Here is a 24,987-nt window from a genome sequence, read left to right as displayed (position 1 = left end):
TTTGAGACTAAATTTGAATACGACCATCACTTTGAATTACACTTAATTAAGCATGATAGGAATTGCCGGACTCCATTTGTTTGCTTGTTCTCTAATTCGATCCTATCTCTATTGCCTTTAATTTTCATTGCTATAGAGTTGATGTCCTCTGAATTTACATAATGATTATGGACGCAAATATCTCTCGTGTACGTGATTATTAAATTGCTTGTAACATATGTTAAGGCACTGATTACCTGAGGGTTAGTTTAATTACAACTTTTTGATATATATATAACTAGCTTTTACCCGCGACTCCATCCGCGCAGAATAAAAAAACAGAAAACGGGGTAAAAATGATCCTATGTCCGTTTCCTGGTTCTAAGCTACCTGCCCACCAATTTTCAGCTAAATCAGTTCGACCGATCTTGAGTTATAAATAGTGTAACTAACACGGCTTTCTTTTATATATATAAGACAAGCTTTTACCCGCGACTCCGTTCGCGCGGAATAAAAAAATAGAAAACGGGGTATCTCTCGTGTACGTGATTATTAAATTGCTTGTAACATATGTTAAGGCACTGATTACCTGAGGGTTAGTTTAATTACAACTTTTTGATATATATATAACTAGCTTTTACCCGCGACTCCATCCGCGCAGAATAATAATAGAAAACGGGGTAAAAATGATCATATGTCCGTTTCCTGGTTCTAAGCTACCTGCCCACCAATTTTCAGCTAAATCAGTTCGACCGATTTTGAGTTATAAATAGTGTAACTAACACGGCTTTCTTTTATATATATGTGTAACTAACATGACTTTCTTTTATATATAGGTATAGATATACAACTAGTCGTTGCCCGGTACTGCGTCCGCGCGGAATTAAAAAGAAAACATAATAATTAGCTTATGTGTTCTTCCAGATTATGTTCTACATCTGTGCCAAATTTCATCAAGATCCGTTGAGCCGTTTCGGAGATACTTTCAAACAAACATACATACATCCATCCATCTAAATATTCGCATAAATAATATTAGTAGGAAGTAAGATTAAAAATAATTTGTACTGTTCTTAAAACTTAATAAAGTTCTAGTCTAAGTTAAATTAATTGAGTAAATAACTTTCACGCAATACATCTGTGGCGTTGCCAAAATTCTGATGTAACTTGCACTAAAAGAAAAAATTGATTCCGGCCAGGATCGAACTGGCGGCCTTCCGCGTGTAAAGCGGATGTGATAACCACTACACCACGGAACCCTTGACAATTATTTACAAAATTAAAAACGTAAATTAAATCAAGTTATTCATTTTCTGGGTTAAGATTAAATAACAGAAAAAGCTCAGCAAGATTTTTCAAGTATTCAGAATTTCAATACATAACACGTCTCTGTTACACCTTTCGTTGTCGTCAGCTTGCATATGTCCTATGAGGTGCTCGAAGGCTCCAAGTTAGGGTGACTAGGACATAGTCAAGTACGCTGGCTCAATGCGCTTAACTTCACACATATCATTGAATTTCTTCATTAATATCACATCACAACGTTTTCTTCCTCCGTGTCACGGAATAAAAAAAATAATATGTACGAAGATTATTTTTTATTTACCTTCAAAGAGAGTTCAGTCTAGACTAAATGACGAACGATTGTTACATCATTGGTTATTCATTTGTTCATTCATTTATTCATTAATACGCTCAGGTCCGATCGAAATAGAGGTAGTAAAACTTTTATAGGTCGTAGTGCATTCGTAAAAACATCGCCAGCCGTGACGTCATTACGATTGAAATTTATCTGCGGATGTCTATATCGAAAACGCCCGTTTATTGTCCGTCGTAATGTTGTATTGTTTTTGTGTATATTAATTGAGACATCAGGGTTAAAATTTATTAGTGAAATTTGGTGTTTTTTTTGTAGTGTATGTGTGACCTCTTCATAAAATATTTGAGGACGTGTATTCAGCTTTTTTATACTGGAATAATCAAGTAAAATCAGAGTACTAAAAGATGACCTTGTGCTTCACTACCTACATAACTTTTGGGCCCGGATTACGCTTAGTTCAGTGCCTTTTTTATTCATAGACACATATGAAGTGTTGAGAATATCATAAAAGTCAGAAGAATTTAATTACTGAGGAGTAAAAAAAGTTCTGTATCTGTTAGTAATTCTTATAAGAAAAATACTTGCGGTATTAAATATCAAAACACAATTGCCAAAGAAGCAATACCGCAATCGTCGCTCCCTATGCGATTCGCGATCCGCGTCATAACGTTTCGACGATCTCATATCCAGTGGCAATAAATGTCCGCCGAACGCTCCCGGACGCGTATTTACGAGTCCGGCAGCGAGCGCCGGACGGTTTATGATTATGTCCGGATGTTGATTGAATGGTCGAGCCCGCCCTCGGATTGCATCCCTTAATTACTTCAGCGTTTATTAGAGTTCTACTTATTATTATATTTTGCTATTGGTATACATATAAATAGTGATAGAAAGAGATAGATATATATAGAGAGAGATAGAGGATTAAGTCAGTCTCATAAGAAATAAAAAAAACAATAGTACAAAACGTGTGGACTCACATAAAAATGAAAATGCTGAGCAGTCTAAATAACGACCATATTCTTTGCGACACATAACAAAGATTTTCCCTCGAGCTATGGCGCTAGGACCAATTTCTTAATATCGGTCTCTTTTTCTTTGCTTTCACAAGGAAATGTACGCGACGAAGAAATACAACTATCGCTTAAACAAATGTGCTAAAAAGACAAACGTTTTGTTGCTCGCTCCGGGATGTATGATAATAGCGTTGCATTCGTGTCCCCTACTATTTGCTTATACCAATTACACTCAATACAATCGACATTCCCATGACATTCCAACTGCACATATCATATTTAAATTATGTATTAACAAATAATTAATGTATTAGAAGTGTCATTGTTTCAAGTAGCTTTTAATTTTTCAATTGTATCATATAAGTATATTTTGCTTAAATACTACAATAAAAAACTAATTTCTCTTATCTCTAAGCTACACACAAGCTGTTTATACTGTGTTTTGGTAACGTAAATTATGAAGCAACTTTATTGTTTTGTTTTTTTTTTTTTAATTTATAATATAGAACAGTTTCATCAACTTTAATGTCATTGAAAGTTTCTAAACAGACAACTCGATTTAAAACTCGAACATTTGGAGCAAATAGTAGGGGCTACATCACCTTCCATTCCGCCCCGAGCTAGACTAGTCTCTAGAGAATATTTTGTGAATAAACTTCGTGTATCTCACGCTAGTTTATTGTACACGGAATCCGTTTCACTTTGAAAAGGTTCGTTGTACAATATTGAATAGGTACCGCGTATAACGTCACATTTTAAAAAGTTCCGTTATGACAGTTACGAAGAGTTAAAATAGTTATTTTAACTACCATACTCAGAGTCATTAATCTTACTTCTTACTAATCTTTTTAAAAGATAAATGCGAATGTTTAAATGTATGGATGTTTGTTACAAGGTATCGCAAGAACTTGCTGAAATTTGGCTTAGATGTAGAACATAGTCTGGAAGTTTTCATTTAATCCCGCGGGGACGAAGTCGCGGGCGACAGCTTGTCGGTCACTAAAGGACAACCTCACTATAGATTTACCCTGTAAAATTTAACTAAGTAGACTTCTTAATTAGACTTCTTAGAGCTACAAGCGATGGACTGGCAGGAGAAGGCACAGAACAGACAACTCTGGCGATCTCTTGTGTCGGAGGCCAAGACCCACTTTGGGTCGCTGCGCCAGCGGAGTAAGTAAGTAAGACTTCTTAATAAATGTATTTTCGAAGGTAACTCAATTTTAACACACAAGTTGGATTATATAATTTACAATATTCAAAAATGTAGTAAAAGTTTCAAATTTATTCACCTTTCAAAGGAATTATCGAGTTTTCTTCTACTTTTGCATCAACAAGAGTTTAAATCAGTTAGATATATGTTTATAGCATTTTTAACTGAAAATGAGCGTTCAAAAGTTCAATTTATAGTATTTCCAAAACATTAACTTTTATATATATACTAACTAGCTTTTACCCGCGACTCCGTCCGCGCGGAATAAAAAAAAATGCACACAAGATAAAAAAGTTCCTATGTCCGTCTCCTAGTTCTAAACTACCTCCCCATCAATTTTCAGCTAAATCAGTTCGACTGATCTTGAGTTATAAATAGTGTAACTAACACGACTTTCTTTTATATCTATCTAGCTTTTTCCCGCGACTCCGTCCGCGCGGAATAAAAAAAAAAAGAAAAGAAAACGGGGTAAAAATTATCCTATGTCCTATTCCTGGTTCTAAGCTACCTGCCCACCAATTTTCAGTCAAATCGATTCAGCCGTTCTTGAGTTATAAATGGTGTAACTAACACAACTTTCTTTTATATATATAGATAGATAGATGTAAATGTCTCAGTGAATTACAAATTCTACTTAGGGTGAATTTCCGTAGTAATTATTGAAAATTAATTAACAGTGTTGCAGGCTTTAAGAAGATTAGCGAGTAACGTTAGACTTAGCTTGTCTAATTGGGGTAGAAAATTATTATAGAGATTATCAATTTTGAACTTTACAATACGGATTTCATTTATCAGAGAAAATATCGTTATTGTGGAAACCAACTTTAAAAAAATTGCAACATGAAAATAAGAGTATAAAAGTATGAACATTAAGTAAAATAGAACATAACGATTTATTTTATAGTACGTGATGTAGATTTGTTTTCAAAATTTTATCTTTATTGGTTATAAAATATACTATTTTTCTGCATTTCGAAGGACACAATTGTGTGCAAAAAAGTAAACAAATACAACGACTAGCAAAAAGTGGAGCTTTAGGAGTACTCGCGAAGCTTTTTACCTTGGCATAATTTATAAAAATTTTTGCAATAACAGATTATTAATATGAGATAATATACATATCTTATGGGTCTTATAATTTTATAATGGATGGCATTCGAAATACAATAAAATTCTAAAAAAGTATTAGTATTCTTCTTACTAATATTATAAATGCAAATGGATGGATGATTGGATGGATGGATGATTTGAAGGTATCTACGGAAAGTCTTAGCAGATCTTGATGAAATTTGGTACAGATGTAGTACATAGTATGGAAGAACACATAGACTACTTAATATGTTTTTTTTTTAACTGCGCGCGGACCGAGTCGCGGGCGATACCTAGTTCTGAAATAAATTGAAATTACTGTGCCAAAGCCCAAATCTGAAAGAGGAATAGGTTCTAATGCAAAGTGAACTAGACACCTGTAAACCTTTTCTTATTCTTAGGGTTGTCACTTGATATAAGTTCAAAATTTGTTAAACTTTTTACTTCTCACACCCTTAGCTATGATTTCCGATCTCTAATTATGAGTTGTAAGTAAGGGTTGCAAATGAACTAAGCTGAATAACTTACATCAAATTAATTGACGCCAGAGCAAAAGGGTTGTGTATAATCCATGCCCGTCTTCTGCCGGGCAATTATTTTGATAGGGTCATGTTCCCACAGGACACAGGACGGGGCATACGTGTTTTAATTAGTTTCGGATTATTGTAAAGTAGACTTGATTAATTGAGTGAGAAACGCAAAAGACATCTGAGATCGGTAAAGTTGTTACGGATTTCGGAATACGCTAGTTAAAATTATGTTGTTGTTAATAATGTTTCTGAACATACTCATTGCATTTGTTTTTTTTCTACTTTTTATTTTAGACTATCAACTAAATTATTTGACTGATTAGTTTTTCCACTTGATATTTATTAGTATTCCATGTAACAAAAAAGATTAAATATGTTACTTGGCTTATTAAAATCACTGTCAAAAATAGGGCCAATATTGTGGTATAATTGATATTTTTTGTTGGCTAAATATTTTTTTTTTCAGTTAGTTTTATTAACAACTAGCTTTTACCCGCGACTCCGTCCGCGCGGAAAAAAAATAGAAAACGTGGTCAAAATTATCCTATGTCCCTTTCCTGGTTCTAAGCTACCTGTCCACCAATTTTCAGTCAAATCGATTCAGCCGTTCTTGAGTTATAAATAGTGTAACTAACACGACTTTCTTTTATATATATAGATAAGAATGTACCTAACAGAACATTCAACTCCGTAGTCAATTGACCGTCCCAACAAACGAAAATGCAACCCAAAGGACCAAATGAAAAGCGACAAAAGGGTCACAAGTGGCGTCCGAAGTGAGATTGGTTTTGACGCTTCGACGCCCCGATACTTGAATTTTGGTTTCCGAATCAGCGACTAAAAGACTACGCAAAGGGGTTTTGTAACATATAATGGATTGAATTTTATATATTCAATGTGTTTATCTTCATTGCTCTTTATGTGTGCATAGATTTAAAATCTTCTATTGAAAGCTAGCAATGTATGACATAGTATTTTTCAGTTGTTTGTTCACTTGTAATACAAGACTAGTCTTACATCAAAAGTCTACATTTACTCTCAATTTAGAGTATTGTGTTACATTTAATTATGATCTCTTTAAAATTTTGTTGTGACTGAAATTCAAACTTGATAAACTACCTAAGCGTTATGGATATTATCTGTTAATTTTGTCAGGAAGTTCAATTCGTGAGATCGTCGATAGAACTGCTTTACCGATGCATAATATCATTTAATTTAGAAAATATATCTCTTATTAATATATTCAAATACTGTCCTGACTGACTCCGTCAGTCCTAAATGGAAAAAACTTAATTAGTAGCCTATATGTTCTTCCAGACTTTGATCTACATCTATGCCAAATTTCATCAAGATCCATGCATCCGTTCCGGAGATATCTTCAAACAAAAATCCATCTATCCAAGATTATCAAAAGAAATTAAAGGATCATAATCTTTTACACTTCAATATGCCACTATACCTCTTGACCTCACACCTTCCCCTATATCTTCGTCCACATGATTTGATTCATGCCGGCCATCGAAATTATATGCAAATTCAATGTGTCAGGACCACACTACGAGGCACTTCGCACAAGTGGCCCGTGTTTGATTTAGGACCCGGTATAAGTAACTGTGCTCAAACGTGTTTACACTTCCGATGTAAAAAGGTTGAATGGATATTGAATTTACATATTTTGTAGTACATTTTCTTGTAACACTGTTTTTGATGATAGAATTTAAAAGCATACATAATATTTTTGTGATTTAACCTTACTGATTAGGAGAGCGTTGGTGGCTCATGGGTTAAGCACTTGACTTGCGTTCTGCAAGTCCTAGGTTCGAATTCCACCATGTACCAATGCGTTTTTCGATTTTCGATTTACATATGTACATTAATCCGACGTTTTTACAATGAAGTAAAACATCGTGAAGCAACCTGCACACATCTGAGAAGAAATTCAAAGATATGTGTGAAGTCAACTCGCACTGGGTCGGCGTGGTTGACTATGGCCTAGTCACCTCCAACTTAGGGTAGGCTCTGAGACCCTCAGCGGAGACGTAGATGATAACGATTTGGTACCATTTCATTTTGTTTAATTTCTGTATGTTAGTATCTTTTGCTACATTAATTCCATAACTACTATTTGTTATGTAACATACTAAATTTTACCAAGGTAGCTCTAAAAATAGTAGTTTTTGAACAGAAAAAATAAAGTTAATTTGGAGGGTGGTTGGCACTACGCATTCGAATGTCGTCGGAACGTACTCTGCCCAGACATATTGAAAAACCAAGTGTTTTATTTTAATGCATCGCCGTCATCCGTTACAACACTGTATTTGATATAGGAAAAAATACATAAATTATTTAGTAATAGGCAGAAATACAAGTTCCTATTTTAAAAAGCTTTTTCAGTGTTTACAACTTTTTCTAAGTTCCTAAAGAAGTATGTAAATAAAACTTTATTACACTTGCATTTGTTTCTTTTACAGTATTTTGATAATTTCTGCATTTTAGAAGAAAATCTAGACAGCAAAAAAATCGTCTTATAATATTTGCAGCTAAATGTATATTATGTCACTTGATGCATAGTCTGTTAAAACAATCGTATTTATTTTAATCAAGTTATATATAATATTAAATAACTCTTTATTGAGTACACAAGGAATAAAATTGTGAAAAAAAACAAAAACAATGAACGAAGTGGAGTTCTCAATCAATAGAGTTGTAAGACGTATTGCATTATACACTCGAGTCAGGCGGAGTCGAGGGCCGCTGAGTATGCGGGTCGTCTATGCACTCAAGTGATCTTTATATTTGATAATAAAATTTGCTTACCGTTATTTTCTGAGATATAATCTATATCTATCTATATATATAAAAAAAAGTCGTGTTAGTTACACCATTTATAACTCAAGAACGGCTGAATCGATTTGACTGAAAATTGGTGGGCAAGTAGCTTAGAACCAGGAAAAGGACATAGGATTATTTTTACCCCGTTTTCTATTTTTTATTCCGCGCGGACGGAGTCGCGGGTAAAAGCTAGTATTAAAATAAAAGCAACGCGACTTATTAAGCATGAAATAAAAAAAAAAAAAACACTAATTCCTTACTCCTGCTATCCATTAAAAATCCCGTCAAAGTTGTATACATGTATTTCATAGCTACTCGTATAACTTCCTTTCTTCGTGTCAAGGAAGTAATTTTCTCGTTCTCGTATACCTATATCAGTCTCGTATCTAAACAAGATTGAATTGTATATAAAACTAGCTTTTACCCGCGACTCCGTCCGCGCGGAAAAAAAAATCGAAAACGGGGTAAAAATTATCCTATGTCTGTTTCGTGCTTCTAAGTTACCTGCCCACCAATTTTCAGTCAAATCGATTCAGCCGTTCTTGAGTTATAAATAGTGTAACTGTAACGTACTAACACGACTTTCTTTTATATATATAGATGATAAAAACATTAAATCAACTTCAATATAATTATGTTCTTGTCACTGAGCCGTTTTCTATCTCACATTTGTATAAGAAACACTTCATCAATGAAAGCAATATGTTGTAAAAATATGAAGTAACTCAGCACTCCTCGTTCGTATCAAAATAAACATGAAAATGGAATGAAAATACTTTTATGTTATTGAATATATCACATATAAGTAAGGAACATTCGTTAAAACAAGAGTAATATTTTAGTGAAAACGCAAATATCGTTTTTCATTTTGATATTCATGAAAAACTTAGAAAGTGCTTCAATTACATTTTAGCTTAAATGTATATCGACCGACATTACCAGAATTCATTATTGTTTCAACATAATCATGATTATGCGTAGCCTTTCGAAACACCATCATGATTAAAAATGAAGTATAAAATTATTTATACTCGTATCAGAAACAATTTGGTGATACTTTTTTTAGCGTTACATATGCTCTTTTATACCCACTTTGACATCTAATAATAACAATCACCGGCGGTCAAAGGGTTAAAACACGTGTTGAACTGTATTTTAGAGTAATAAATTTAGTGTTTAAATACTATTTAGTTTGACGTTATAAGATAGAATAGAAAAAAAAACAAACATTTTTGAAAATAGACCCTGACCCAAAATTTGAGCATTTTTGATAAGTTTTTTTTTTTACTTTAAAATGTTTCTCCACTGCTAACCTATATACATAGTGAAATACACATTCGTTTTATATAATCTGAAGTAACAAATATAATACAATATAACTGCATTGTATTGATTCAATTTGTAATATAAGTCGTAGCGTGAAATTTAAAAAGGGGTCCGTTTGCAAAACATCGACAGATTTCAATTCTGGCAACCCTATCGACACGCCATCAATATCTGACGCACAAAAGGTTAGACGTTAATTTGACATACCATTAAAATATTGCCTTTTAAAATTAAGGAATGTAGTCGCGCGGAAGACATCGCCGGGCGACAACCCTAGTGAAACTACTAACATAAACTAAAAATTTACGATCGAAGAGTTAACAGATAAAAATATTCAACCCTAATGAATTAATTAAAAAAATGCAAAATAATTTGCATAAGCATTTTAGTATTGATTGATCGGTGTCGTAAAATAAATTCGAATCATACTTTTTTTTTTAAATTTAATGACGCAGTAAAAGTTAATAGTTGGCATGACATTAACTGGTTATGATGACACGCGTTTCTTTTTAAATAATATGCTAATGATGGTAAACAATAATTTGTAACGGTTGATTTGTTAATCTAAAATGATTTGCATAATGAAAAAAGTTATAAATAGGGTCCTAATATATCAGATGACTATATTTTTCAAATCGTAAAAATTTTAAATGGCAATCGTTAAATTTAAAATCTATTCTTGTCATCACATCTGCGGTTGTAAATTCTTTATTTTAATGTTTATAATTATAATATGTTTTAACGTTTCGCTTGCAAAAAATAATACGAAAAACAAATTTGTATTTCCCACGGGTGGATTGAATGAATTTCAAAGGGTTTTTAAAGTGGTACTTTTAAATGCATGTCAAGATTCGTTATGGTGGGTAGTAGCAAAGAGTGACGTCAGATTGCGTCAACTTAGAATGACATTTGATAGGTGTGGAGAATCCGAGCTCGTGTCACTCTGTTGACATTGATGAAGAGAGACCAGTAGCTACTATGACAAATTGTTTTAATCAATTCGGATATTCGTAAATTTTAATTTCAATGAAAATTTAATGTAGAAAGTTGTGCATAAAATCAAAGTAAAGAATGTGGTCAAATTTATGAATCCCACAAAATATGTCTGTGATGATTTACTTTCTTTACTAATGTCTTATTTAAATTTAAGTTAAACTTCCTTCAATGGCGATACAATATAACAAACAACAATAAATAAAAAAGAATTTAGGCATTAAGAGAACCCGATTCTCACATGATCTCTTGCCGTATAAAATTATTTTTCATTTACATATCTCAGTTTCAAAAATAACCCGGTAATTACTTAAAATAAAATAAGGCAGTGGTAGAAAGAAGCTTTTATAATTTAACTAAACATCCGCAAGTTGTAATTGAATTATTCTATAAAACCATTTTCATGACTGCGTACAAAATAGTCGTAAACCCTTTCAAGCAATTAATACATCCCTAGGGTCCTAAAATAAAGCCTTCGCGACGTTTTTACGAGTAACGTCTGTTTTACGATTAGAAGTATATTATTCTTAATTATTATTTTTATTTGGTATAGTTCTTTCCAAATATCTTGGCGGCCCAAGGTCACCGGTGCGCTGCGCAGTGCCCTCCCCCTGTATACCTACCGCTAGGCCCGCAGCTAAGAGCCGCCACTACATCTGAAAACTACTATACTTAAAAAAAAACTCAAAAAATACTCGACTGATTTTTAAACATTCTTCCAGCATTAAAATACATTATCGAGGTATTAAAAATCAACTTAATAAGTAGCCTATGTGTGCTTCCAGACTATTTTCTACACCTGAGTCTAATTTCACCAAGATCCGTTGAGCCTTTCCGAAGCTACCTTCAAACAAACATCCACCCATCCAGCCATCCATCTAAACATTCGCATTTATAATATTAGTAAGATAAAAACTCGTTCGAAGCCGAGAAGAGTAGTTTACTGTAATAAGACTTGATTTCTGTTGCCTTCTTTCCAAAGAAAGCAAAGAAACTTTCCAAAAAATATTGCTAGAATCTTTATTTAAATACAATAAAAACTCTACTGTACTTCTTCAGTATTAATCACTGGCCAGTGTTACAGCATTTTATTGCGAGTTGTGAACCTATGACAATTTCATTAGTCCGCTAAACATTACGTAAATACGAATTAAGGCAGCCAGATGTGCTTACGCTCGGGTCGTAATTCCTTTTTATTTTGTTTTATTACTACGTTTCGCTCGGTTAGCTTTTGTGTTTCATTAATGATTTTGGTTTAAGTAGAGCAACCTTATTAATGAATAATTAGTTATTTTTTTAATTTTTTTTGTTTCTAGAAACTCTGGCAACTTTTAAATAAGTATCTATACTGATATTGATTAAATTTCCTTTGAATTATTCGGTTACTAGAAAAATGACTTGATTTTAAAACACTATATTTGTACATACATATTTTTCGTATAATCCATAAAGTTTTGGAATTAAAAAAGCTTAAAAGATATTATCGTATGCCGGAAAATAATTTAATTAATAGTTTGTCACAACGGGCAATGGAAACGTTGACACCGTCGATGTCCGAGATAATGGAAACGTGGTAATTGTGTGAAGTCATTATCAACCGACCAATCTTGGGAGGGAAATTGTAATTACGACAATTTCCCTCCCCTCATGTATGTTTGGTTATTACGTATGTAATTTATATATTATATTAATTTGCTGTTCAGAAACTTTATACTAATTGGAGCCAATTCTATAACATCATTTCGTTACAAAAAATCTGTTGTTCGAAAATTTATTTCTTAAAAACTAAAGTTTAAGGAAGAAATCCAGATATCCAAGTCAATGTTTAAATTTAAATGCCAAAAATAAACGTTGCTTAACTTATCAACAACTTAGAAACTACGAACACTTCCTTTAAAGATATAGTTTTCGAAAAATAAAAATTATCGACGAAAAAAATCAATATCTCAGTTACGTAAACGGGTATTATTAACTTTGATGGTGCATTTCTAATATCAATGTACAGAGATTCCAATTTCATACACACGACATTAAGACTAACGATGCAAAATAAATACAACACGGTATAACGGAGAGCGAACAGTCAAAGAATGGCTTAGTAATCCAATTTTCCGTTCCCGAATTGCGGATTTAACTGCATTGCTTCGTTTAATGGGTTAAGTCTATTCGTCTATATGCGTTTGTTAATTCTATTACGTAGCCTAGGCTACGTAATAGAATAACCTACTAAAGAAGGTTGAGACAATTTTAGACGTGTTTTTTTTTACTTTCATGTAATAAAAACCTATTAAATTTTAAATTCAAACAAACTTTCTTATCTCTTCATATCTTACCTTAAAACAATTTCATTTCATTCTTCTTTCTAAATCTTTGAAACAGGTAAAGTTTGATTACAAAACCGATTTGCTTTATTATACCATATGGTCTAATACTTTCTGATAACGAATGTAAATTGACTGTTGATTTCGACACGGAATTGTCGTGCAAAGGCTAGATAATGGCTCATTAATCATACAACTAAACATTGTCAAAGTACATATATTAAGTATACATGATCATGATTTGATTTATTTTGTCTTGATGGATATAATGAAGTTGTGTTCTTAAAATGCTTATATATGTCATGAGTATGAAGGCAACGTTTAGAAGAAAACATTCATTTTTAAACACAACACCAAAAATAAAAAATTACCATCTTGTCAGCCTATTAAATTATTTAAACTTTCCTAAGATATTATTAACTAATATATAAAAGGCTAAACACGTATTTGTCAAGTGTCGGCACTAACTAGTTTACCTATCTCTTGGCAGTTAGGTAAAAACATTGGTAAAGAGAGAGAATCTTCATACAAAATTAAAGGTTCTCAATCATGAATAGTACCTACGTAATAAACCGAGTATTGACGATATTTATAACAAAAGAGACATAAAAATACGCTGTTCATTGTTAGCACGCTCCCAGCTTAATTACTTGGACTTATGAGATATTTATTAGTGACTAGCTGTCGCCCGCGACTCTGTCCGCGCGGAATAACAAAAACTTAGCGAGTAGCCTATGTTTTCTTACAGACTATGTCCTACATCTATGCCAAATTTCGTCAAGATCCGTTGAGCCGTTCCCGAGATACCTTCATACAAACATCTATCCATCCATTCAACCATCCATCCAAACATTCGTATCTATAATATTAGTAAGATAAATATTGAGTACTGTAATTCAGAGACTATCGCTTTAATGCTTTGAGGTTAAAAAGGGCCTACATAATGATTGTTCGTTACGATTCGAAACGTTGCGGTGGAAATCAAAGTAGTTTAATGCAGTAAATATGCTTGTTGACTTTGATCAAACATGGTTGCATGTAACATTTTTTATTTCTTGGTTAAAGTCTTGTCTCCTTTGAATGAAGGAATGATAAAATAATATGAAGGTTCATAGTAGTTACTAATGGCTCCTTTTTACAAAACAAACATCCAAACATCGATTTTAACACTTTTCAGTTTATGTGGATTCATTACGTAAATTTCATTTTGAAATCGAATCGAATAATTCAAGTATAGAGGTACAATAAGTCCTAAAATCATGCGAAAATCGAATATAAAGTGTCCGAAGTCGTAAACATCAGTCAGGGGAGAGACAAGGGGTAAGAGGAGGGAACGCACGTGCGTAGTGCGTTATCGTAAAAGTTTACGAGGACGCAAGTTCTCTGCCGCGGTCAGACTTCCGTTACGGGGTTGATACTGCGCTGTAATGTTTTATGTGGTTACTCTAATATAATATCTGATAGTTGTGTTTGTCGTGTTTATAATTTTATTTAGATGTAGATAGATTTACTTATGCTTAAATGTATTTGGTACTTTAGGAAGTGAATAGTAGGTTTTTCTTTGTGTTGGTCGTTCTCTGGCAAATTTTATGTCTAATAACCGTTCTATGTATGAGAAGAAACTTATTTTAGGTGATTCGTTTATTTGATTTTTATTAATAGTCTTTTAGGTAATGAATACTTTAGAATACATACATAAACCTATAAGTCAATGGTCATCTTACTTATAAATGCGAATGTTTAGATGGATGGATTTTTGTTTGAAGGTATCTCCAAAACGGATCAACGGATCTTGATGAAATTTCGCACAGATGTAGAACATAGTCTGGAAGAACACATAGGCTATTTATCACATTTGTTTTTAATTCCGCGCGGACGGAGTCGCGGGCGACAGCTAGTAAGTCATAAGTCAATGTTATAATGTGTTCATTTATTATTGCTAATATTTGATTAAAAAATTACTACTATAATTATCTTTATATTAGGTAAAACGAAATAATTCTTCGACAAGAAAGAAAACCACAAGTAAACAGAAAAATAAATTCCTGAAATGCCAGAAAAATTTCTTCGATTATTTTTTCATTCCCCCAAAACTGTTGAAAAAAGTGTGTTAACAAACAGAAAGATTTATTTTCAAGTGTCTGATAAGTTTCTTTGAGTTTCCTTAGCAATCATGTGAAAGAACGTTAAATAAATATAGTGGAAAACCCAATAAAACTATATGGCCTAATCTCTATCCAATATTTTCTTAGAATTTCGATGAAGGTTTTCCTTTTAGGATGAGAGTAAGAAAGAATAAAGTGGACGCACCTTTATTAAAACAGAAAAAAATATTTGTCGGTTCTCCTGAAAAGCTTTTGAATTTGTTAACCAGTTTTGTCATTTAAAAGGACTACATTGCACGAGTTCGCTACATGTACATTTTGGAATATTGTCAAAGATGTTGTGTTTTACTAAAAATTCGGTATATTTTATAACAATAAAACAAATCGGGTCCATGCGTAATATTTATTTAACATCAGTACTCAATTTACCTAAGACTAGATGTCGCCCGCGACTCCGCCCGCGCGGATGGAAAAAAATCTTAATAAGTTATATCCTCTTCCAGACTATGACCTTCATCTATAATATAATTTCAACGAGATACGTTGTGCCGTTCTGGAGGTACATCCATACATTCAAACAGTCTCATTTTTAATATTAGTAATTTATCTAAGATACAATATTTAAGATAATGTTATGTAGTTTGTATAATTAATTACGAAATGGAACATCCATATTATTCTTATATGTGTAACCGAGAATCCAGGGAAAGCTTCCACCTTCTGGTTTTATCGTAGTTCGCAAGCGTTATTGTCGCCGATATCCTGCGCTCTTATCTGCGAATTATTTAGGAGACGTTCATTCGCAATGAAATAAACACTCTTCGTTATGTGATGGCGGAGTGTTTCTTTTGTGATGAGCATTTCCTGCGTTAAGTGATTCCACAATACAACAGATATAAGTGAAAATAAAATATAATTAACTATTGGCGATAGAAATATAGATACATTTGATTTTAAATTTATGACAAAAAATATAGACGTACATAAACTGTAACATTATAAAAAATCATGATTAAAAAATTAAATGATATTGATTTTGAACCAATTAAAATTTGAATATCTTTAGGTGGGCATAGATTAGAGCATTTACTTGTAACAAAACAACGAGCCGCTCTATGATATGTTGTTGTGTATCACACTTTCACGAACCAGACGTGCTTTGGATACTATGCTTTTACCTATATCATATCATTCGTTAAAACGTTACATTACATAGAAATGCTTGCGCAAATGCTCTAGTGTATATTCACCTTTTGATTCTAAGTAACACGAAAGAAAATCTTAAAATTATCACGTAGTATTTAATTTTATTTTTTTATATAAACATCCATATATTGTACATTGTAACTGGCCATGTCTCACGTCAATTAACTACGCGTGCTTCCTAACAGAGTTGACCGGATTATTCACAAACTGACCACTGGTCATTCATATAAAAGGATTAGTTCTTGTCACATTTTACAAATCAATTTGTAATACGTTAACAAGAATTGTATATCGTGGGAAATATTTATAGCAAGACGAGACAGTTAATTATGTTTATAATTATATTTTGGTAAATTAAGTTAATTTATTTTAAAAGAATTCCTCTATTATTCTTTGTGTTGCCATGTTTGGAAGTTGTTTTAAGATGAATAGCTTTTACCCGCGACTCCGTCCGCGCGGAAAAAAAAAGCACAACATAAAAAAAGTTCCTATGTCCGTCTCCTAGTTCTAAGCTACCTCGCCATCAATTTTCAGCTAAATCAGTTCCACCGATCTTGAGTTATAAATAGTGTAACTAACACGACTTTCTTTTATATATATAGATAAGGTTAATTTCAGTAATCCGCGTATAAAAGAGAGGTCAAGCTATTTATTTCCAATTCTTCAGTAGTAGTGTAAAATGATTTAAAACACAGAAGATTTCTGTTGATTCCGCGCTGATTTTGGTTTCTATTGACACCTACCATGAGAAGTATCAGTAATCAGTATTCTCACAGAGTCCAATAATTCCATTATACTACAAAGGAATACGGCACGGTGGTCGCTACGGAATCCGATTAGTAGCCGCTGGTCATCTTATTTTATTTTCCCCTGCGTTATATATAGTTCTTAGGACGACAAATTGGCTTTGCGAAAACATTTCATCACTTATAGAGGTTACTTAGGTAGTTATAGTTACGTATACGGCGCATTTTTACGGATAGATCATACTAATATTATAAATGCGAATGTTTAGATGGATGGATGATTGTTTAAAGGTATATCCGGAACGGCTGAACGGATCTTGATGATATTTGCCACAGATGTAGAACGTAGTCTGGATTATGTTTTTTGTAATGCCGCGAGGATGGAGTCGAGGGCGACAGCTAGTATTCTCATAAAAGGTGATTGAATGAGAGCCATAACAGAACCAAAGTGATTGAAACACTAATGAAATGATAAAATGGCTTATAACTTGTGATGAAATGTAGTAGTAATTATAGTCTAGATATAAAAAAAATGAATTTCAATAGACATTAATACATTTGTCATATATATTACACGCGTTTTTTTTTAATAAAACCGACTATCCGGTATACAACGGCCTTAATCCCTCGACAGTCGTAAATGTTTACGAGCGCGACTCGCCGCGGTGCGAACGCGGACTTATGACGCCCGTTGTCAACGAGGCATTAAGTAAGTGATACACTGATTGAAAGTGACACTAGAAATTCTAACAATGTCCTACGTCAAAACGTCTTGTTGTCTTATTTTTTCTGGAATAACATAATATTAATGGTGTTTGAGAGACAGCGTATAAGAAAACATGTTTTGCTAGCCGTAGTGCGAAGCTTAGGTGCATCACACGAACAATTAAAGTTACTACAAAAGAAAACAGAATTAAAATATACGGTTTGACATCAACTTTCTTGGTCCATAATGTACTACAATTATTATATACTATGACTATGCCGATTATGTCTAATACAGTTAATTATTTGTGAAACATTTTATGTTGTTTCGGTGTACCCTCACCTTAACATTCGCGGGCATTTCCCCGTCTTCAATATTGCCACTTATTGTATTTTGTATTATTTACCCACTTTTACGATCTGTATAGCTCATACTTTTGAGTGAGTCCAAACTCCTTAAATTTTTATGTCGCAGTTTTCCACCTCAATATTACTTGTCGATTTTTATTGCGGCTGTAAACATTGTCTATTTAATTGAATAAAATTATGTTAAAGTACCAATAATAAAACGAAAGTCCCCACAAAATAAATAAAACAAAAATATAAAAGAAATTTCTGGAAAATTTTTGTTCATACCATTTACCATGAAAAAAAAATGTTTTTATTTAATTAATATATGAATAATCATAAATATATGTCAATACAATTATCACATACGCGGCTATCACATACTTCTACAAAACATTTAAATGATGTGAATTCGCAGAAACTTTTCATCACACAATATATCAAGTACACTCGCCGTCAAAAGTCTAATGCTTTCAAATGACGATCATTAACAAAGTATATGTTTTGACAGACCATTAAGTTTCAATTTTGAAAAGATTTGACAGTCGCCAATCGATTGACTGTCATTGACAGACATTTCACAGTTGACGTCATCTTTATGACATTTATTGGATTTAATTGAGTGCGTTTTTGTTGTCTGCATTATAGAGTATAGATTTTTGTGTGAAACACATGTATCAAAACAGAGTATTAAAAATCTTACTAATATTATAAATACGAATGTTTAGATGGATGGATGGATGGATGTTTGTTTGAATCTCCGGAACGGCTCAACGGATCTTGATGAAATTTGGTACAGATGTAAAACAGCCTGAAAGAACATATAAGCAACTTATTATGTTTTTTTTGGAACGAAGTTCCTTATCGCGCGTTGTGAAAGGGGGCTAGACAGAAAAAATTCTTACGAAAAGTTGTCACGACACTTTTTGCTATAGTAAGTATGTTAACGACGAATGAGCGCTACTTCACCATGGCAACGACGTGACAATATATAACGAAAATTCATAGAAATAAAATGTACTTCTTGTAAAGACTTAAGTTTTTTATTCATAGAATAAACAATGGTTCCTTCACTAATTAATAGAAAGGAACTTCGTTCCATCCGGGTGTCCCTTGACACCTCTCAAGTTTTAGATTTTTTAATTCCGCGCCGTCGGATTCACGGGCGACAACTAGTAATAGTTATCATAATTTATGCTGGGAATTCCGAATTTAAAAAATTTTCTTTGATGTATGGTGATGTGTGGAGGGTAGATTACTGAAAATAAAACGAAATAACGATGTAACGAGTCCATTTTACATGTCATTAATTATAAATTATCATTAAAAGTAATTAAAAAAGTAAAACCCACATCATATCAAAAACTTCATGTTAATATCTTCTAATTGGGGGAAGACGATTTGAAGATTACATCGTATTATTCTGTTATTTTTAATTATATTAACCCTTTGAATGTTGATAGGGTTGTTTGTGCACGCTATTTAAATTGAGTTTTTAAAAAGCCTCGTTTGTCAATTAACTTATTAGTAATAAAATGTTATCGTAAGTTAGATGTACGTGCTTTTTTTTTAATATATAAGTAACGTGAATAAAGACACGTGTCTAATTTAAAATTATATTATATAATTCATGAAGTGTTTATGAATTGTCTATTATATTTGCAATTAAATATTATAAAATATTTGAAAAGTGCAAAAAGATTTTGTTACATTGGTTTTATGCAAAATATACCTATTGGTTAGATTAAGTTAGTTTAGTATCTAATTTCTCACTTTAGTCTTTTTTTATCACTGAACATATTTCTATAATATCGCTTTTCATATATGGTGCCTGACCACGATTAATTTTAAAGCATGTCCTTATTAATACTTATATTACCTATTATTATATGACCCTTAGGTCAAAACTGCAATTAGTTATTCTTCCGTCACTTAGCTGTTTTATTTATTATTATTTTACATTTTAAAATTTTAAATGGTTTAAGCCATCTAAATTACTTAAGCCATTCCTTACTGTTCATTTCTCAAAATTAATTTTACTAATATTATAAATGCGAATGTTTGGATGTATGGATGTTTATTAGGAGGCATCTCCAGAACGCCTGCATGAATTTCGCTAAAATTTGACATGGATGTAAAATATAGTTTCGAACAACACATGAGCTACAAATTAAGGTTTTTTTTTCGTTATTCCTCGCGAGCGACAGCTAGATTATAATAAGGTGACTATATATTGAGGTGTAGTGTATTCCAGGGTGTCCACAGGGTGGGTCTAAACAACTCTGGATATGATACATAGACGTGGACAATCGAATTCTTGTTCAACTTAATAAGGTGTGTCCGGGACTAAATGACCCTAAAGTTCACGGACAATGTACTTTTAAGTACATTTTCCTTTAGACTTCAGTAACGTGATAAAATTCGTTCCGGCTCTAACGAAGGGTCAATTGACTATCCTCTCCTCGCAGTTTGTAATTTATTACTTTTGAGACATTTAATATCAAAATAAAAAAAAATGTATTTCGATTTATTGAGTTGTAAATCTTAATCTTACTAATATTATAAAGGCGAATGTTTGGATGTATGGATGGATGGATGTTTCTCAAAAACGGCTGGACGGATCTTGATAAAATTCAGAGACATTAAACATATAAATGCGTACACTACTTACTATATTTTTTAATTCTGCACGGACAAATTCGCGGGCAACAGCTAGTATCAAAAGACCCTTTATAAATCTGTAATGATTTATTTTATTAGAATGATTAACAAAAGATTGTTTATATGAAAACGAATTATCTTTTACAAAAGGTTTGTAAAAAGATTAATAACTTTAAAATTAAAGGGGTGTGTATTTTAAACATTAGATTAATGGTTCATCATTACCTGAACAAACCGTTCTCACCACAATCGAGACCACATTTAGCAAAAAGTCAGTAGCGAAGTATCACAATAAAAAATATAAATAAAGAAAAAAATATATAATTTTTATAATGTGACAATTGGCAATGGAAGATAAATGTGATTTCGATGTTATTATTGGAATTGTGCAAGGGGTTGTTCGGGTTGACATTAATGCTTTCAATGCTCCAACGATTACGTCAAGGGGTGGAATCGAAAGAGTTTTTTTTTTTTGTAAATCGAGTTTTGAGGATATTACCAGAATTGGAGTGACCGTAGGGAATAACTTAGTTATTGAGTGCGGAACCGTTAAATGTGTTTGTCGGGATTATTACGGATGAATTGAGTTTTTTTGCTGTGGTATTTAGAAGTATCTTAAATAATATGTACTCTAATTTAATTTGTCTATCACAAAGAAGAATGCACATTTCGTAATTAAGAAATGTTCTGTCGTTGATTTTCTCATTGCGTTTAAGGTGTTAACAGTACATATAATCAGTTTTTTCGAAATTTTTGTGGTTGTTTTATTTCTGAAGCAAGTACAGTTTGATCAAAAATATTACAAACTAGCAATGGCCCGTGACTCCGTTCGCACGGCATTGAAAAAAAAAACCTTAATTAGTAGCCTATGTGTTCTAACAGACAATTTTTTTTTTTACATCTATGCCAAATTTCATAGTGATCCGTTGAGCCGTTCTGGAGATACCTTGTAACAAACATCCATCCATCCATGCAACCAAACATTCGCATTTATAATATTAGTAAGATATTTAATTTGTAAAATTTGATAATTGTAAGCTTTTTGTACTTTGAAGGAACCAAATCATATCACAATTTTTGTTTTATTTTATGTCGCATAAATTCTCTCAAATCAATTATCACTACAAAAGGCACAGAGAGGCAATAGGGTCTCAAATCTGAGAGGTAACATTTCACCAAATTTAAACCTCGTAATGTTAAATGGAGTGAGAATACGACCCGGAACATGTGTACTTGCTTACAACAACTAATGGATTTAAAATTTATTGTATCACCACCCACTTTACACTCAAAACCACTTTTAAATAGCGACATTAACACTTAACAAAGACCTTACTGTAATGGAGTAAGGTTTAAAATCTATTTTCTAACTAGCAAAATAATGTGGCGAATTTAGCCCCATATTGATCTAAACTCGGTAAGTTTTGTCTATTTTTTTTTTAAACAAAGAAAAAAATTTTATTTCTAATATTTATGTAATGTTGGACACGTGTCGATTTTTTATGACTGTTGTTATGTTTACAGCGACTTTTTACATGAAATAGAGTAGAAAAAGTTATTTGTTAAATTTATTGAGAGTTTTTCAAAGATAAGATGAAAAGAGGTGAAAGTAACAGCCAAAGTTCTTATTGGTCTAACCTTTGTATAGCCGGAAGAAGACCACTAAATTTGTAAGTACGTCCCTGTTTAGTGCGAGACGAATAAAAGATATAACAATAAAGAAATAAAAGTAAGTAAGTAATATAAAATGTGAGACTTTTCTTCTCAAAACATACACGACAGTAACTTGAATATCTTTTTAGATTCAGTTGGAAGTGTTACTCTTGTTAAGCACTTGCATTCTTTAAAAAAAAACTTTTAATTCATTAAATTTCATCACACATATTTTCCAAGTCTTCTAACATTTCATGGCAATATGTCAGTTACTTCGTGACATTAATTTGAAGGAAGTCACTCGTAAAGTTTTACGATATCGTCAATCGACTTCCGAACGCGTGGAAAGGGTTCTAGCTTTGCGACTTGGAAATACTTTGACTCACTGTATTTGATTTCTTTATGTGTATTAAAACTATCTGATGATGTAAGAAAGTTTTAATGCATTTGAAACGCCTATAGCCCAATAGTTATGGGCATGTCATCCGATCACGCGCTAGTAGGTACATTAACCACCTTTTGACTTAAATCATATCCAAGTTGAAGATTTCATTAGTAAATTAATCAATAATCTACTAGTACTCAAATAAATTGTGTTTGTTTCTTTTTAGTAACAATAGAAATTGTAATATTAGTGTACCTAGAAATACTAGGTCGTGATATTTAAAATATCAAACGAATATACTGTTCTAAAGAACTGTCTCTTGACCTACCTCAAGTTCTTAAGTCTAGACAGGTCAAATAACTACACTATCTTTCGTTCCATTTAAGAAAAGTTCAGTGTTTATAGAATCAAAAATATTAGCTTTTAAAATATTCTAAATGGTAATTTTAAGACAGTCTGAACCCAATTTTAACTAGACTTTCATCTTAACATGGAATTTTTGATTCAACTTGCAACTTATTTAGAGTTCCATAACATTGAATGCATATTCTGTATTCATGAGATAGTTTATTTCGTTGCTACAGATTTCTATATAGTTTTCATGTTTGAATCTATCAGAAAATTCTATTCGATCGCCAACAATAAGTTTCGTTCACTAACTGGATATGGGTTTTCCTACAATTGCTACATCCAAATGGATTACAGCGATTCTAAAGAAAGAATACATAGTCAATAGTGGCTCTCTATATTGAGTTTTCATTGTTAAAATGTTATATTCAACCTTATTTTAAGTTCTTAGGGAAATTAAAAAATATGATGGAACTAGTTTAAGTAGTTTTTACATAAGGGTTATTTTAAAACGACTCTTTAACTAATCTTACTAATATTATAAATGCGAATGTTTGGATGTATGGATAGATGGATGTTTGGTGAAGGATTCAACGGATCTCGTTGAAATTTAGCACTGATGTAGAACATAGTCTGGAAGAACACATAGGCTACTTATTTCTACAGCTAGTGCCCATATAATTGACAAACTTCTTGTAAACGATTAACCGTGGGTTTCTAAGACCCAAATCTCCGTTTAAAACTTATTACTATATTTGTTTTGTTAAAGATAATGACAGGGATGACGATATGTTTTATACAGAGAATTCGGTCTCAGAAACCCATGGTTAGACTATTGGCGCTTAGTTTTTATAGTTTGAAATTTAATTTTCAAAAACTGACAGTAATAAAGCAAAACATTTAACTGATTATTTCAGCTCAAAGCGTTTAATGGCGCAGTTAAAACTTTAAAACACTAACATTAGTACTGGATCCAGTAAAAATGGCATTAGTCGCATTTATATATGCATCTACGAAAACGTAATCAGTTTTATATCCCGTATAAAAGTCTGTCATAAATAATATTTTAAGTATTCAAAAAATAACTTTTTTTTTTAAACTTGTAATAATGTTTCCTAATTTTTAAAGTTACCATTGAATCGTGTATGCATGATTAAAAAACTAAACTATTTAAAATAAAATATTTTATGAATTTTAATAATAATATCATTTTATCATTTTTATTTTGTACCTATAAAGTTTGAGAAGCTCCAGTAGTTTATTCAGAATTTAATACAGCATCTGTATACATCAGCATCACAATAGCGACAGACGTTTCGCTTGCGGAAGCAAAGTTGTAAATTTTTACAACTACCCGCCCGTTCGCAATTACTTGCGTTGTGCAGGGGAAGGGTTGAGTGTACAGACGCAGAAGGTATGTATGATCACATTAATTTGTGATTATTACAAAAAATATATAAAACTAGAATAAAGCAGTCAACACGATTATAATGCTAAAAAAATTAATCAAAGTTCGATGAATTGCATTCTCTTGCAGCGCCTGTGGAAAAAAAATTGCAAAGATATTTGTAAAATTTCTATGTAAACGCTCAAAAAGTGCTGTTTTAAGCTAGAACATAGTTAAATATAGTACAATACCTAACTATATATCTATGTATACTGATGTAACTATAATTAGTATTTTCTATGCAAGTACACCTCAAGGCCCAACTGGAGATAAGCCTTGAATGTTAGAGATAACTTCGCTTTGAAATTGACCCGATCCTATGTTTCCTAATTAGCAACGATATATATGCACTAGATGTTGTAAATAAATTATGATCGAATTTATATCTAAAACATTCTATAAGTATCTCTATTTAAAAAACTTAAATGAAGAAGATATTAAAGTAATTGGAACCTCGAAAAATAGCATAATTTTTCATTTCATT

The 24,987-nt window shown here is 32.2% G+C and overlaps 1 non-coding gene across 1 annotated transcript; it reads right to left on the bottom strand.

The window, feature by feature from the left end:
- Nucleotides 1–1,165: 1,165 nt before the first annotated feature.
- On the bottom strand, nucleotides 1,166–1,238 carry Trnav-uac. The gene has a single exon. It is a non-coding gene; the product is annotated as a tRNA-Val (tRNA).
- Nucleotides 1,239–24,987: the final 23,749 nt, after the last annotated feature.

The sequence above is a fragment of the Papilio machaon genome, chromosome 18, assembly GCF_912999745.1.
Source record: "Papilio machaon chromosome 18, ilPapMach1.1, whole genome shotgun sequence".
NCBI lineage: Eukaryota > Metazoa > Arthropoda > Insecta > Lepidoptera > Papilionidae > Papilio > Papilio machaon.
The sequence above is the reverse complement of the archived record's forward strand: the minus strand, read 5'-3'. Positions and strand labels throughout refer to the sequence as shown.